Source organism: Cavia porcellus, unplaced genomic scaffold, assembly GCF_034190915.1.
Source record: "Cavia porcellus strain 051 isolate PalLab524CR breed Dunkin Hartley unplaced genomic scaffold, mCavPor4.1 scaffold_15, whole genome shotgun sequence".
NCBI lineage: Eukaryota > Metazoa > Chordata > Mammalia > Rodentia > Caviidae > Cavia > Cavia porcellus.
The window spans coordinates 19247893-19264206 of record NW_026947498.1 but is presented as its reverse complement, the minus strand read 5'-3'; positions in this window follow the sequence as shown (position 1 = coordinate 19264206).

The window sequence follows — 16314 nt, the reverse complement described above, 5'->3', positions numbered from 1 at the left end:
AAAAACGAACTGAGAAAAATAAAGGAAGACTGGGAAGAAATAAGGAAATGGATCTTTTGCAGATGGACAGGTCATAGAGGAACCAACAGCAAGGGGTGAGAGAGAGGAACTAGGTGGAGTGAAGCTATGCCAGGTACAAGGTTATAATAACCTCAACGAACATGAAAAGTATATGCCACAAACATGAGCTAAGATTAACATGATCAACAAGGATATAAAGGAGGAAATCAGAAAAAAAAGGAAGAGGGAGAGAGGAATGGATGAAAAATGAAAAGAGCTGTAATATGCATGTGTACCAACTTCCCAAGATGATTGTAAAATACACGTACTGCAAACAAGCACTAACAAAACAAAATTTGAAAAATGAATGTATGAATTCAGCATCTTTGCGGTTCATAAAGTATGTGCTTATATCCACTGATCTTAAAATTTTACAACCCACATAACAGACAGTCATTGTGGTCCAACCAGAATACTCCCAGTAAATCAGGTCCATGGTTCACTTTTCTATATGTGTTTGTGGGATCATTTTTCTTGACTTTATGTGTTTGAACTTAAAAATGATATCATACTTGATCTAATAAAAATCAAAATAAAAACCATTGTTCAAGCCCGGAAATGAGCTGTATGTGTGATTCACTACTCTGGTTACTTCCTAACTTCAAGTTAGTTTAGAGCTGGGAAAAAGCAGAAGGGAGGTCATATACAGTGTTTCCTTCATCTCACTGCTACATCTTCCTGGGAGGGAATCCTAACCGATTGTGAACTATCACATACAAATGAATAATTCACAATGATGACAAGGGTTACCAAAAAGAAAAAAAAAAAACAAAAAAAAAAACAGAAACTGGCTAAACAAAATAAAAGACGTCACATTAGATTCTCTTTCATGAGTTAAAGCAAGCAGACTTTCAGTCGCATGTGGCAGATCAAACGGTCAACTATTGAGACATTTCTGAAAGAGAAAAATTGTTCATATAATAGTGTTAATGGACTGTGTCTTCTCAATGTTAAACTGGTCAATTTTAGGGTACTTTGCTAAGCAATAGTAAGTAACTTATCTCTAAGATTCCTGTCTTCTTTCTACACGCCACACTTTTATCTTGAGTTGAGGTCACTAACAGCTTGTTGTTTCTGAATGACTTATTCATGTGATTGGGATTTCACTTGTCTGTATAAAACTGCTACACTTAAAGTAACTTCCAGATATAACATTTGGGAAATAAAAGTTCTTACACTAACTATTTGCTTTATTCAGTCCAAATAATATTTTGCGAGCAGTGTAAAAGAACATGCCCTAAACAGCAAATGAAATTTTAAAATAATAGTAAACTTTTAAAGATTTCACTTTCATTGTATCTGAAAAAATAGTCCAGTACACTGCAGAAATCAATGCATTTTCCCATCACTGTTTTCCATTGATAAGGACCATATTTCCTCAAATAGTAAAACAGAATAGCATCTTGCCAAGATAAGTATCGATATTTTAGTGTACTTTATGTATACAAGAATTAGATTTCTAGGTCTTTGGTTCTACTTCAGTTTAATTCTTCACAGTTGGTAATGCAGATTAACATGTATTAGCAAATAATACTTTTCAATAAAAAGTAAAGTAGGGTGTGAGGCATGGATACACATGCCCACATTACAGTTATTCAGGAGGCTGAGGCAAGAGGATCACAAATTCAAGGCTAACGTGTTCAATGTAGCAAAAATTCTCCTTCAAAATAAAAATTATGAAGAATTGTTGATGGAGTTCAGTGTGAAGGATGTAGATTCAATGATCAGTACCACAAAGGAAAGAATATAGTAAAAAAAAATAATAATATAGTATTAAGGTAAATATATATAATATATATATATATATAATATATTATATATATAATATAAACTGTTTAAAGTATATCTATATAAACTTTAAACAGTTTCTACTTTATTACTATTAAAATTATTTTCTAAAATGAGTTATTTCTATTTTAATATTAATTTTTGAAATGTAAATTAAATCACATTTTAATTTCATGTAAAGACATGAAATTTTACTTGCTATAAGGCAACATCTGATATCTTCCTATGTGTATACACGCATATGTTCTGTGATATTTAAGTCAAATTAAACATATTTAACCTCTTAAACATCTATTATCTCTTTGTGATTAGAACTTTCAAAATCTTTTCTTCCAACTTTCTGTAATAATTTATATAATGTCGTGTGGTTATTTATGATCATCTTCCTATCAATAGCACACTAGAATTCCTAATTATAAGTTAGGGTCGACTGGTCAGCTTTGCTCTATCCCATAAACTCCTACCCCAGCATCTGGTATCCACCACTGTAGTCTCGACATTAAACTTTTGGATTGCATATGTAGAGAAGATGCAGCATTTTTTTTCTATGACTTATTTCACTTAATATAATTACTTCCACTTACATCCTTGTTGGAAATAACATGATTTTGTTCTTTTTATAGCTGAATAGTTGTTAATTATGTATCATTTATCCATGAATCAGTTGATGAACACAAATTTTTCAATTTTTTGACTCTGAGAACAGTGCTATAATGAATGTGGGGATGCCAATGTTTCTTTGAATTTTTTTAAAACACATAATATTTAATAGCATCTAAAACATTAATTAAGTTTTATGGTACTTATAACTAGACATTGTGGATTAAAATAGATAAAATTCCCAATGCTGTATCAACCTAAGCTAAGCTATTTAGTTGATCTGATTTTAATGATCATAGAACTCATGAAATTTTCAGTAATTTCTTTTTCATTCTGCTGACAGCAGTGGTATAGATTGTGAGTTTTGCACATAATGAATATGTAACACAAGAGTGTAGTGAGCTTCTGTACAAATTAAAACATTTTCCTGGCTAATATAGTCAAGGATAGATTTTACTGAAGGATTCAATAGGTTGTAATAATTATCAGTCAAAAATAAATAAGAATATTGAAACAATATCGAAATATATAATTTGAGATTATATCTACCTATTTTTTTTAACCTGGGGCTAAACTCACCAGCTCATGCTTGCCAGGCAGGCATTGTGCCGCTGAGCGATGTTCCTAGCCCCATATTCATTTTGAATGTATATTATAAATGAAATTTCTTAAAAATTGCTTGTAGTATATTTCTGTTACTTTGTTTATCCTCTAAAATGTACTGATTACCTACTGGAGAACAATAACTAAAGCTATTTTTTACCTAACAGAGAAAGAACCACACACATACAAAAAAAAAACTGCATATGTGTTTTCATGAATTTCACAGGCTATAAAAATAGAAATAACTATAAAAAGAAGGAAACAATGCTTGCATAGCCAGTTAAATTTAACAGTAAAATATTTTGCTTTTAATTAATATAATCTTTTTTTACAGGAAGCACTTTTTAAATTTGTAAGAAATGCCAAAACTATATTCTATATTTCATTAAAATAATTCATAAGTTTTATAAATATGTGTGTGTATATATATAAATAATAATTTAAATCCCTAAATTTTTCCTTATTGGATGGATCACTGATGAATGGATGGTTGGTTGGATGGATACATGAATTGGTGAGTAGGTATAAACTGTCTATATTACTTATTAGATATGAGAACACATTTTTTATTTTTAAAGTCTCAGACTAATTCTGTTTATTCTTTAAATTTTAAGATTACTTGCATTTAATAGAAGTTCCCAATGGAAACTAGGATTTTTTTTTCCTTTAAAAGACAACACTTTTCAAAAGCTAGTAAAACTTCTTCTAAAATTATGTGGCCTTTCAAATTCTTCTGCTTCATCCCAGTGACAAACTAGGAACATCCATCTGACACTGCTGTCTTTTTGTTCTCCATAATGCTGGTTACAATTTACCTTAGAAAGACATGAAGAGCTGTTCCTCACAATAGCTGCAGTGAGAAAAAAATTGTGTCTTTTATCTGTCTTTTTTGCTAAGATAAATGGAGCAGGTGTAGAAGAATTAATGAAGCAACTGCCAAATTGCAGGGGTCATTGGTGTGTTGAAAGCTATAAATTAGCTAGGTCTTCTGGGAAATTACCCTCTACCTCTGTTGAGATTCTGCCATTTCTAAATTCGAGTTCAAGAAAAGAAAAAAGCAATTTAAAAGTCGAACAGTGATACTTAACTTATTATATTGGATAATTCTAAGTGAAAAAAACGAACTGGATAATGTTATAAATATCAATTGCATAGTTAAATCTCCCAACATAATGATGATTATGTTATACATATATATATATATGTGTGTGTGTGTGTGTGTGTGTGTGTGTGTGTGTGTGTGTGTTTCTGTTGATAAAACCAGTTAAAATTATTGGCATACAATATAAACTGGTCCTGACAAACGTAATGAGTTGCTAATTTGTACTGTGTCTAGTATTGTTAGGGAATGATTGTGCTACCAACTGTGGATTTAAAAGTTCTTCAATTCAAATTTGAAGTTGTAGTATATACTTCTCTGATTTCCTAACTCAGATTCTTATTTTCTCACTTGTAAATGAAACACCAAAGGGAAAATCTTAAACATATTTAAGAGAATGAATCTAAAATGAGATAATCTTAGCAAGTCTTAAAGTAGACACTAATTTTTTATTTAATTAATTTGATAAAAGTTACAAACAAGCAAAACAGTAATTTCAAAGCAGTTATATTGTAAAGAAAATAATTTACCTGCACAGAGGCTAATTTTAAATTAAATCACTACCTATATTCTGCCTTTACAAGATCTAAAATGTTATGAAAGAAAAAAATACACATAAATTCTTCGTATATAATTTAGCATATATATTCTAAAAACTAAGCAATGATAAAAATATTTTCATCAGACAAATGCATTAAAATAGTAAGAAATATATACTTGTTAGATATAACAAATAAAATTGCAATAATAATTTTATGTATAGTACTATTACTGTCCTTGAAGGTCCACTCACGGTGTTTAATATTAATAGAGGTGATTAGCTTGATTGCCTTAATAATTACACAGGGCATTAGTAAAGAACACTGCTGGGGTGTCTGGATGATTTTTAAAGTTTACCTGGGAGGCCTATACCCAGTCCCTGTCCTTTGTTTTATGGTCCTCTTCCTCTGGTTTTCCCAAATAACACAATGCAATAAACTGTCAGTCACCTAGCCCTTTTGCCATTGTTTCTGCTTTAGAGCTTTTGACCTTGCACTGAGACTTCTAAACCATAAGCCAATATAAAACTCGCTTCCATTAAGTTGTATGCATACGATGTTTCATCCCAGCAGGAAAACTGTCTCGTAGACCACACACGTTTTGAAGTATCTTTGTTTCTTCACCTCCAGACACATTGCTAGGCTCTTGCTTCCAAAAATATGTACCTCAATGGTTTTCATAACAGAGTCAAATATAGCTACACAATTATAAAATACATAGAAGCATTTTGTGTGTATACATTTTTGTTACTAGGAAACATTTTCTGACTCTTGTCTTTTCCTTTTTGCAGAAATCATTGTGGGATACAATGTAGAGGAATAATTCTCACATTATGTACTCAAGCTGTATCAGATATGGAGCTTAGTTTTCTTTTGTTTATCTTAGAATATGGTTATTTGTCAAACAAAAATTATTGTAGTCAACATATTTTTATTACTATTTATGGCTTTGCCTTTTGTGGAAGACATCTCCTATCTTGAGTAAAAAATAAATTGTCTAAAACTTTATTTGATTAAAGCTTCAGTTTTCTATCTCATATTACAGCCATTGTCAGCTGAGTTATATGTTCCATAAGTCATTAAACATAGATATCATTATTGTTATTAAATCATATCATTAATACAATAGCATTCTTCATTTATATAAGGCACCCTTTATGTATAACAATAGAATTTTAAACTTAACAGATGCTATCACTTTTTGTCACTGTGCACAATCTTTCTTTCAACATAATAGTTCACCACTTACCATGTTGTATAGCATATTTTATCACTATCAAAACTCTTTTACAACCACCAACCACTCTTTTCAGAATATAAGCCTGAATAAAAGGCCAATTAGTGTCCCCCAAAATACAGCTAAAGTACAGAAGAAATCTCCAAACTTGCTGAGTAGCCTAAATAGCCTGAGTAGCCTGAATCTAGATATTCTGGTATAATTGCAACTTTGCCATTGATTGATGTCCTGCAAGCCCATCAATCCTGCACATTCCTGCAAGTCTATTTATATTTCTGGGCTATTTCCTACTCGTTTCTCCTCTTCAAATATACCCTTTTGAAACTTACTCTCATCTGTTGAACAAACTCACTATTTCCACTGAGAAATGTAAAATAAACGCAAAAAAATCAACTTGCATTTAATCTCATGAACTTTTGATTAACAATAGACTTCTTTGATGATTTACTTTCATTTCTTTGAACCTACCCTGAAACACATTTGCCTGATGTCCTCTGACCTTCTGCTTTGTAATACTTTAGGAGGTGATAGTAACTGTCTTCTATTTTACAGGGGTTTTTGTTTTGCTATGTTTTAATAGCTGCTAAATTTCTTCCTGAAAACCCAACACGTACCTTCCTAACATGTCCACTTAGATAGCTACCGTTTCTCAAGCTCCCAAAACAAATGCTACCATTGGTTTTCTATACAAGTGAAATCCTTATGAATTCTCCTTTTCAATAAAATATATTTTAATTCTGCCAATTATTTAAACTGTGATAGATTTTAGTCGATTGGCTAACTAAATCCATTCTCTCTCCAGTAACATGTCCTAGTTCCTGCTATGATAAAGGAGATTATGTTTTCATAACATGCCACCAGAACGTTTCTGTACACAGAAGTGTACCAGTTGCAGTACCAGTTGATAAATCGCCATTCTTTTAGCTTTTGTTGCTTGTATGTTTGCAAACCCTAGATCAACCTTGGAAGCCAAATGCTGAAAGAAAAAGCATGAGATATAGGGAAGTGATATTCTTAATACATTGTTTGAATGAAAGTCTCCTGACCAGAAAAATATATTGCAGATGGATATGTGTGCAGAAAGGATATAAATGCTATCCTTGATATTTCAAGAGTTTATTCCAAATAATATAAGTATCATAGTAGGGTTAAATAAGTTGAATCATCTGATCTCTTCATACTGCATGGCCAGGCACGACTCATATTCATAATTCAATGTTTTATAACTTATTTGTTTTAAATTACTATCCTGCTCTAAACCACTGGTATCTTTCAATAGGGTTATCATAACATTTGGACTACATTTTTTGGAAACAGATTTTCATCCTTTTCAGAATACTATTTTGTTTTGAAATGATACTGTTAAAGTCAGACAAAGTCATACAATCATTCAAAACTCTTCAGCATTTACTTTTTTCAACAGAAACCACATAAGTTTGTGTGAATTTTTCTTCCTTCCTCTTTGAATTAGTAGTCTACAGATTTGCCCATCTCAATCTGGTATAACTTTTGACCATTTTTTAAGTGTGCTCCAAGTACAGTTAAGTTCATAATTATTAATCCTCATACCGCATCAGGTTTGTGAAGAAAGAAAGTTCTGTCAGTTTGGCAAAGCATTTTTCTGGGTGTGTTTTCAGTAATTATCTGCATCTGAGTCAGCAACCTGAAGGAGGAACAACCATCTCATTGGTAGGTGACACCTTCCAGTAGGCATATACCTTGGAGAGAATAAAAAACATAAGAAGGACAAAGTTGACGCACCTTTGAAAAACTCCACAGGGCTTGAGTGATTGCATGTTTTCTGCTGTCATGGGTGGACATCAAACTCCTGTGACTTCAGTCACCAGTCTCAAGGGAGCCCCACGCCTCTGATCTTAGACCAGCACTGCATCCTGGATCCTTCCTGCTCCAACGCTTACAAACTTCTTTGAGCCACTACCGAATCCTCCATATCTCTAACTTTCAGATCATAGACTTTCCTACCTCTGACCCTATAAGTCTATCTAATAAATCAATACATAATTTAAAATCTATATGTAGATAGGTTGCCACATCTGTTTCCCTCAAGAACCCTGCCCAACACTGTTTTGTACCTTTTCTTTATTCTCTTAAATGTTTTGCCTCAAGACACATTTAAAATTTGTCATTCCAGTCATTCACACATTGCAAATTTTTGGTATGAGAATATAATAATGAATTCTATATAAATTTTAGGTTTTATAACATTTCACTTTGATTTTTCTTCTTGGGATTCATAAGCATTTTTGAATGATAATTAGAGGTTCATCTGCTCTGAAATATTCTTCACCACATTTGTCTGTAAATTTCCTTCTATTATTTCTTTGTTAAATCCAAGTACACATGTTACTCTCTCAGGATCTATTGCTTGATTTTCATATTCTTTTCCATTGAAAATAATCTAGGTGATACCTTTATTTAAAACTTTTATTTCTCTATATCTACTCTAAGTATTATTTTGATATGAAGCTTTTTTTGACTTTCAAAATTTACATTTCAGTGAGGTAAAATATCAATTTAGTAAAGGCACAATATTAAGATAATTTTAAATGTGATGAAAGAAACATACACATCCATGTATGTACACCTATAATCAAAATACAACCGTATTTCAACTGAAAATTTTATTATTCACTTATCAATCTTATACCTGATAGTCAAACAAAATTAAAATTTTTATGACCATAGATTAGCTTCATTGATTTCTAAATTGTATAAAACTGTCTTGAATTTTAATTAAACATATAGCTTATTAAATAATTTTAGCATTAGTACACATATGATCAGAAAAAGGCTCCAACATTGTATTTATCCATTTATCTTACTTACGTGTTTTTAATATAATTCAAAAATTTCATATTCATTATGTTCCATTATTCATCACAAGTACTTATATGTTTCACTCTATCATTTTTCTGTAAGCATTTTATGTTATGAATGTACTTATTTTCAATCTTTTTTGAATTATTAATGTATTAGCTCTTAAAAGTAATCAGTGCATTTGTCCTACCATGCATTTATTGGCTGTAAATGTGCAGAATATTTACGATTCTTTTAAACACCAGCCCATATTGTTTGTCTTAACTAGTGACACAACATGATAACAAGGTTCTCAATTATTTTCTGAAAGTCCTTAAGCTTATTTTTGTCAGGTTGATATTAAGTAGAAATGAGTGACTCATTTTAATCTCATGATCTTATATATATCAAAATTGATATCTTTTTTGCCAGCTCTTGATAGTTCAATGGGTGACAGTGATAACTAACAAATAGATAAGAATATTTATTTTAGAAAATGTTATGCTATATCATGCTTTAAATAAGTAAGAATACTCACTTGTGAAAATTCTCAATTCATGAAAAATCTCAAATCTTAAGGCTGGGGAAGCAGCTCAGTGGTGAAACAGATACTTAACATTTACAAGACCTAGGCCTCAATCCCAGAATATAAACAAACAAACAAAGAGAAGCAAACAAAAATTGACTTAACTTTAGAAATAGACAACTGATTTGTTTCACTTATGTGTATGATTTCTAGTTGCACCCATGTGTAAACATTGTATTATCTAGCTAGTGTAAGAAACTGAGAGAGTAAATAAGAACCAAAAGTTATAATAGATGTGTAAAAGATAAAAAACAAAAAACACACAAAAAAACAAACAAACAAAAAAAACTTCTCAAAGGGAAATTATATTGCTTAGTCTTGCATGCTTGAATCTGGTAACCTGAGCGACTATTTTGAAGATAACAATATGCAATATAACAACTATTGTTAAATCTCTATCATCTTCTTTTGAAATCCTATATTGCTATTTTGTTGTTGCCATTTTGCTTTGGTTGTTTTATGACTTCTTGATTTTTCTCTCTTTAAAATAAAAAAAGAGATAAATAATGTGGTCTATATAATACAATATCTTTCACAATGTCTTTTCTTTTTGGAGGTTCAGTTGAAATGGAGAATGAACACATCATCTTGCATCGTTTGCTACAATATCCTCCTATATGACCCTTTCGTTTATTCCTTAGCATTCTAGACTTTTCTTTCTTTTCTTTTTCTTTCTCTTTCTTTGTTTCTTTGTTTCTTTCTTCCTTTCTTTCTTTCTTTCTTTCTTTCTTTCTTTCTTTCTTTCTTTCTTTCTTGAATTAGGTTCTCATTTAGTTGCATAGGCTTACCTGATCTTGTGATCTTCTTCCCTCATCCTCCCTGGTAGCTGGAGATGCAGCCATGTGCCACTGCACTGGACATAATTTCACTATATCTGTGCTCTTCTCACGAATGGTTAGTAATTGCAAAAACATTTGTCACGAGGTATCATTTTCTTCGTGGCACTTTATAATCCTTCATGTTAACTTCCTAAGTGCTTTTAGATTAATTGCATTTCTTATTCAAGAAAAGTCCTGAATCATGTGTGGGGATAACAGTAGATTTGAAAGAACTGTTATTTTAATATTGCAAAATAACTGTTCTATTATTATATGAGGTCAGTGAACTAACACCATTGCAAAATGAAAAGAGATGCATTTCTCAGTGCTTTCTATACTTTAAGATAAAGTTTTAATTGTATAAGTTATTAGAGCAAAGTTATTCAAAGATTTAAATCAGGCCTGAGAAAATTCTAAGGCTTAACTGTTTAACTTTTTAGCAGAGTCCACAATGCATTTCTTGGTTTGCATTCTACCAATTTCAAATATAATTTCTCAATTATTTTTATCTGAAATTGAAAGTATCCAACCAGCGACACTCTTTATAAAGAATTACTCCTGAGAGAATTTTCCTGATTGTGTTTTGTTTTAATAAGTTAAGATACACTGCGATTTTGGTTTATATTATATTCTTGAGGAATAAAATGTCCTTAATCAATGATGCAGAAATTATTTAGTTTTCCCTTAAATTCATAGATTCCTATTGAGTTATAAATGAATTTAATGTGGTTCTATACGATTAGTATTCATATTTTAATTTTTGTCAGTGAGCTCTTTATTTGCTGCCATTCTTTATTTTATTATTGTTTAAGCACAGAATTGTGTAAATAGCAAATTGCTAATTTTTTCTTAATGGCATCTACAGTTTTAACTTTTGTCAGTGAACTCTTTCTGTGCTGCAGAAACTCTTTATTGTGGTCTTGTTTATTTGGCACACAACTGCAAAAATAGTAGGTCAGCAATTTTTTCTTAATGGTATCTCATCCTTGAAAATTAACATAGTTGCAAAGCAAACAACAATCAAGTTGAACATATTAAGGAAAAATAGTATTTATTGAAAGCTATTTTATTGTCTCTGTGTTCTCAATCTTTTTTTAGTGTTTTTGGTGTTTCTACAGCAGAGCATTGGAGTCCCAACTGTTGTGCTTCACTACTGGTCTTATACTTTTTAAACATTATTAGTTAGTATGTCCTGTATTGGTCAGTTAGCTCTGAGCTAATTATGAATACAGCCACATCATATCAGCAAAACTTATAGGTTTGATATCCTTGATATAAAAAAGGTATAGACACATTTTATTTGATCTGTAGTACAATGATTTATATTGTTTTCTTCACGTGCTAGGAGTTTTTTTGGTTTATTAGAATTTATGAAAGAATTGCTAAAACCACAGTCTGTGAAATTATTCCTTTTAGAAAGTAAGTAAAGGTTTTAATTAATAAAGTAGTTTGGTACATTTTATTGCATTGAAAATTCACTCTTTTATTTAAATGTCTATGACAATTTAATAATCTAATTTTATATGTCATGATAACAAGGGTTAAATTAACTCTTGTCAAAATACCCCAATGCATAACCTAATGTGTATTAAAAGATTAATTTTAATGAGCAAAGTATAGTATGACTAATGATTCAGATTAAAACTGTGACCTAAGACTGTCTCACTGCAAAGTTTAAGCTTACACATCAGAAAGTAATGGTAATACCAAAATAATAGCTTTATTTAACAAGAAGGAGTTCATTAATTTGTAATCTATGCAGCAAGTGTTAAAACTTTTTGTTTGCTTCACTATTCAATTTCTAAGAAAAAAAATACTTGCAGTCAATTTTAATCGTTGTACTATTAATGAATAAATTTTTATCAAACCATTAATGCTAGAGAATGAAATTAACATCAGGATACGAGATAATTTGATAGATATATAAGATCAAAATTGTAAGACAAACAGAATTACAACCAAAATTAAGGGACATGCCTTGGGAATTAGATTCTCATACACACCAAAGCCACTACAAAGATCATAAAACAAGAGAAGTGAAAGGATCCCTGTCCTTTGTGTCTAGCCAAATACGCGTTGGCTGACTTGCAAGCCATCAGCGCATTAAAATATTTATGAAATTCTGAAAAGAATAGACGGCAAATCAAAAGAAGCCATTCACATAAAGAAATATGAAAAAAATGATGTTTATGGTATGGGAAAATAACATTTCTTCTTCTTTTGCCTTATTAGAGAATATCACTCAAAATATTTTAACTGAATGATTATCAACTGATAAAAATATTCAAATAGCAAAAAGCATTTAAAAATCCCAACCTCATTGTTTTCATGGTAGGCAGTTGCTCTTATTACAGAGTGCTGTGCAATATTCAATTATTTCTCGTTGGTTTGGGCCAGTTATAGCAACATTTATATGTATTCATATAGACAGATGCTTATCTATAGGTAACTTGATATTTGGAAACTCCAATACTGATAGTTAACTGCTTTCTTTCCATGATTCCTTCTTTGATTTAAATAATTCAATGCATATGTCAAGACACTTTCTGTTGAATAGATGCTTAAAAAGAATAATTCAAGCAAATTTCTGTATTTTCAGTGTTACTGAGTCAATTGCCAAATATTACCCTTATCAGAACTTCTGTATGTGTGAGTGCTTTGCTCTAGAAAATTGGATTATCAATATGAAAAAAACACACAATTTTAAAGTACTCTTACTCCCATGATTAATGAAATAAAAATGAATTTATTTCTAAAAATAGAAAAGATATGATATTGATTCCAAATGTAATAAAGACTTGATGATATTAGTTTATGTTCTTTTTGGGATATGTATGCCTTGGCAAAGGAGGAGGAAGAGAAAGAGTATTGATTTAAGAACCTTAGCATAATGTCTACTTTAAGATTAAAATGACAACACAGTAATATTTCAAAGATATGTCATCTTAGAGACAATCAATTAAGGATGCTCAAGCCAGATGTCCCTTTGTGGGAATATGGTCACCTTTCAGAGGTTCTTGTTCAAAGAAGATGTGCCCTTTTTAAGTGATCAGTGTAAAAATGGTTAAGAGAAGTCAGTTTGAATTTTAGGAAATTTCTCTTCACAATGAACAATGAAACAACACATAAAAATCTTTTTGGTTGTTGTAATTCTGTGTTTATGTGTTGCCTGAAAATTTACAATACTCTATAACAGTAACATAAATAACATAAGATGGTAAACTTGGGAAAATGTGTCTTTCTGTTCTATCTCTTAAACCTTCCTTATGAGTTTTGTTGGCCACACTAAAGATACTCTGTTCCCTGAGGTGTTTGAGTGCATAGACCTCAGACTTCATGATTAGCCAAGATGGATGCAATCTTCATAGAAACAGGAATACAGATACGATGGGCCAGTATTTTGTAGTGTTTTCTTCTTTATATGGAGAAGAAACAAGATGATAGATTTGGAAAATGTAGTAAGAGAGAAGATTTGAACATATGATTTTAAAAAATGGAGAACAGGTAAAAAATTATAGAAAAAAAATCCTTGATAAAAACATTGACATGGGCTGGGGACTTAGCTTAGCAGCACAATCACTTGCCTGGCAAGTGCGAGGTCATGAGTTCAATCCCTGGCACCAAAAAAAAAAAAAAAAAAAAAAAAAGATACATTTCTCAGAAACAGTTTTTTATGATAAAATAAGAGCTGATTAATTCAAGAAAATATGAATTTCTTATGAAGAGTTTTTTTTTAAAACCTCTAAATCTACATGTCACATTTACATTTATTTCTTGAATGATATGTACTTCTTTTGGCTGTTATACTATATAAGAGCTATTAATAAGTCATATAACTGATACATTTTGAGTATTTATTGAATCCAAGGGTGCCAATCTATAGTGAAAAGTCATTATCAGGCTATTTTCAATTTTATTAACATCATAAATTTCAAGCGATGTTACCTTGATTTATGGAGAGTATAATACTTTATAATAGACTAAAGATATGAAAAGTGAAAAAAAATTGAATGTAGTTTGGAAATTTAAGTTCCCTGAAAGTACGTCAATATTAATATCAACAAGATATTTATTGCATATATAATAGGTATTTGGCTTTAATATTTTGCTTCAGATATAACACAGTGGCCCTTCAGTTCATGAGCTTCATTCTTTTACAGTTCTGGTCTCAAACCAAATTGGACAAAACCCAAATCAAATGCAATGTTTAGGTTCAGTTTTGACTTTATGGTGAAATTTGATACAGTTCTCATTCAGTTCAGTTTGTGACTAGAATTGTGGAGAAAATTGACATACCACTGCACTTTCTTGCAGGCTGATTAATAAAATTTTTCTATTCTCTTCAAACTATTTACCATTATTTATTAATTATTATTTATTATTTATTTCTTTGTACACTAATAAATTTTGGAAGTCTCTTTTCTAATCAAGAAAAATACGTAAACCAATATTAAAATATTTTATTTTGATAAAAAGTAAATATTTGGCTTTCAAATTGTTACGAGAACATTAGTCATTGACTTTTTAAAAAGCATGTGAAAAATAATCCCTATGTATTTTAATGATTTTTTACAAGTGAAAGAAGAAATAGCATTTTTCTTTGCAGATGCTTCCCTTTCTGGCTTAACTGGTTTTACCTGGTCTTGATTGCTTAGCAATCTTCTAACATCTCCTTATGCCCTCCTTGACAGTTTATAATCTCTGAGTTATAATACTTAATCAGTTCAAATACAAATTCATCAACATGCCTCCTTATTACCAAGTGTCATTTTACTGATGATTTTACCACATGCAGTAGTTTCAGCTCTTCTCTGGATGCTCATTCTCACATGTGTTTTTGAAGGTCCCAAATGCATGCCTATCAGATGTCTCATGCTCTGCTCAGCATCTCTATTTAGCACATCATGACCAAAAGTGAGCTTCTGATCTTTCACACAATACATCCCTTCCTAGTACAGGAACACAAAGCACAGCTGTTCCAGTTATTATGCCAAATATTTGAAACACCATTGATTCCTTTCTCTCCAATTGCATGCACCATCTTTTCACAAATTAGGTATATACATTTAAAGACTCTTCCACTTACTGACTCTTACAGCTTGATCTGAGTCACCATCGTGGTATATTTCATTACCCAGCAGTTGCTGGCTTCTCTTTTCCCATGTTGATAATCTTGCCATCACAATATCCATGGTGAGCCTTAAAATGAAAATTATTCTGGTGCTTTTATCCCATTGCTTTACTTATTTGTTTTTTTGCAGCTTGTATATTTTCTCCTGTCTTTTAGAATACAAAGTTTATCACTCACATCAGTTGTGCATCGGTGCTATACAAATTACCAAGAAATTATGCAATTAAAAACACAAAATTGTTCATTGGTTTCTGAAGGCCAGAAGTCCACATGCGGCAAACTTCTATTGGGGCTGCCTCTTAGAGGAGCACAAGCTGAAATCCAGATATTAGCAAGGCTGCATTTCTTGTCAAAAACAAATGATGATTTTTCCTTCAAACATTGAGATTGGTGAGAGACTTCAGTTTTGTGTTGTGGCCAAAAAAGCCTCTTTTTCATTCGAGATCATTAGCTCAGAAGAGTTTCCACTTATAGAAGCATTTTGAGTCCCTTGACTTATAACTACTCACATCCTCAGTCGTTGGTTGAGTTGCTTATACTTCTACTTCATGTATTCACCTTCTAAATGGAGAACGTTGTCTTCCTTTTAGGAGCTTATGTGATAAACTTGTTGCTTCTCCCAATAATCCAGGACAATTTCCTTCTTTTAAAACCCCTAATCTTAATTACCTTTGAAAAATCCTGTGTAATACATCAGGAATTTCAGAAAATTGATGGGGCCTATGCTGGTATAGGGAACATTTTCTACTCACCACACTGGTTATGGATTTGTAAAGTATGTGCGAATATTTTCCACAATGTTTAGTACAGATTAAATGCAAATTGACATGTATTTAAGAACTGAGGAGCAGGAAACTTGAAGGATCCTCCACTTAACCCTGAAATGTCAATTTAACATATTTTAGCAATGCTTAACAGTAATATCGCAAATTAACCAGGCATCAACATTCTAAATTATGCCCAAACATTTTAGATTCAATTTAGCATTATAATCTATTTTAGATGTTCCAAAAATTATAACCAAATTTAATGCTTT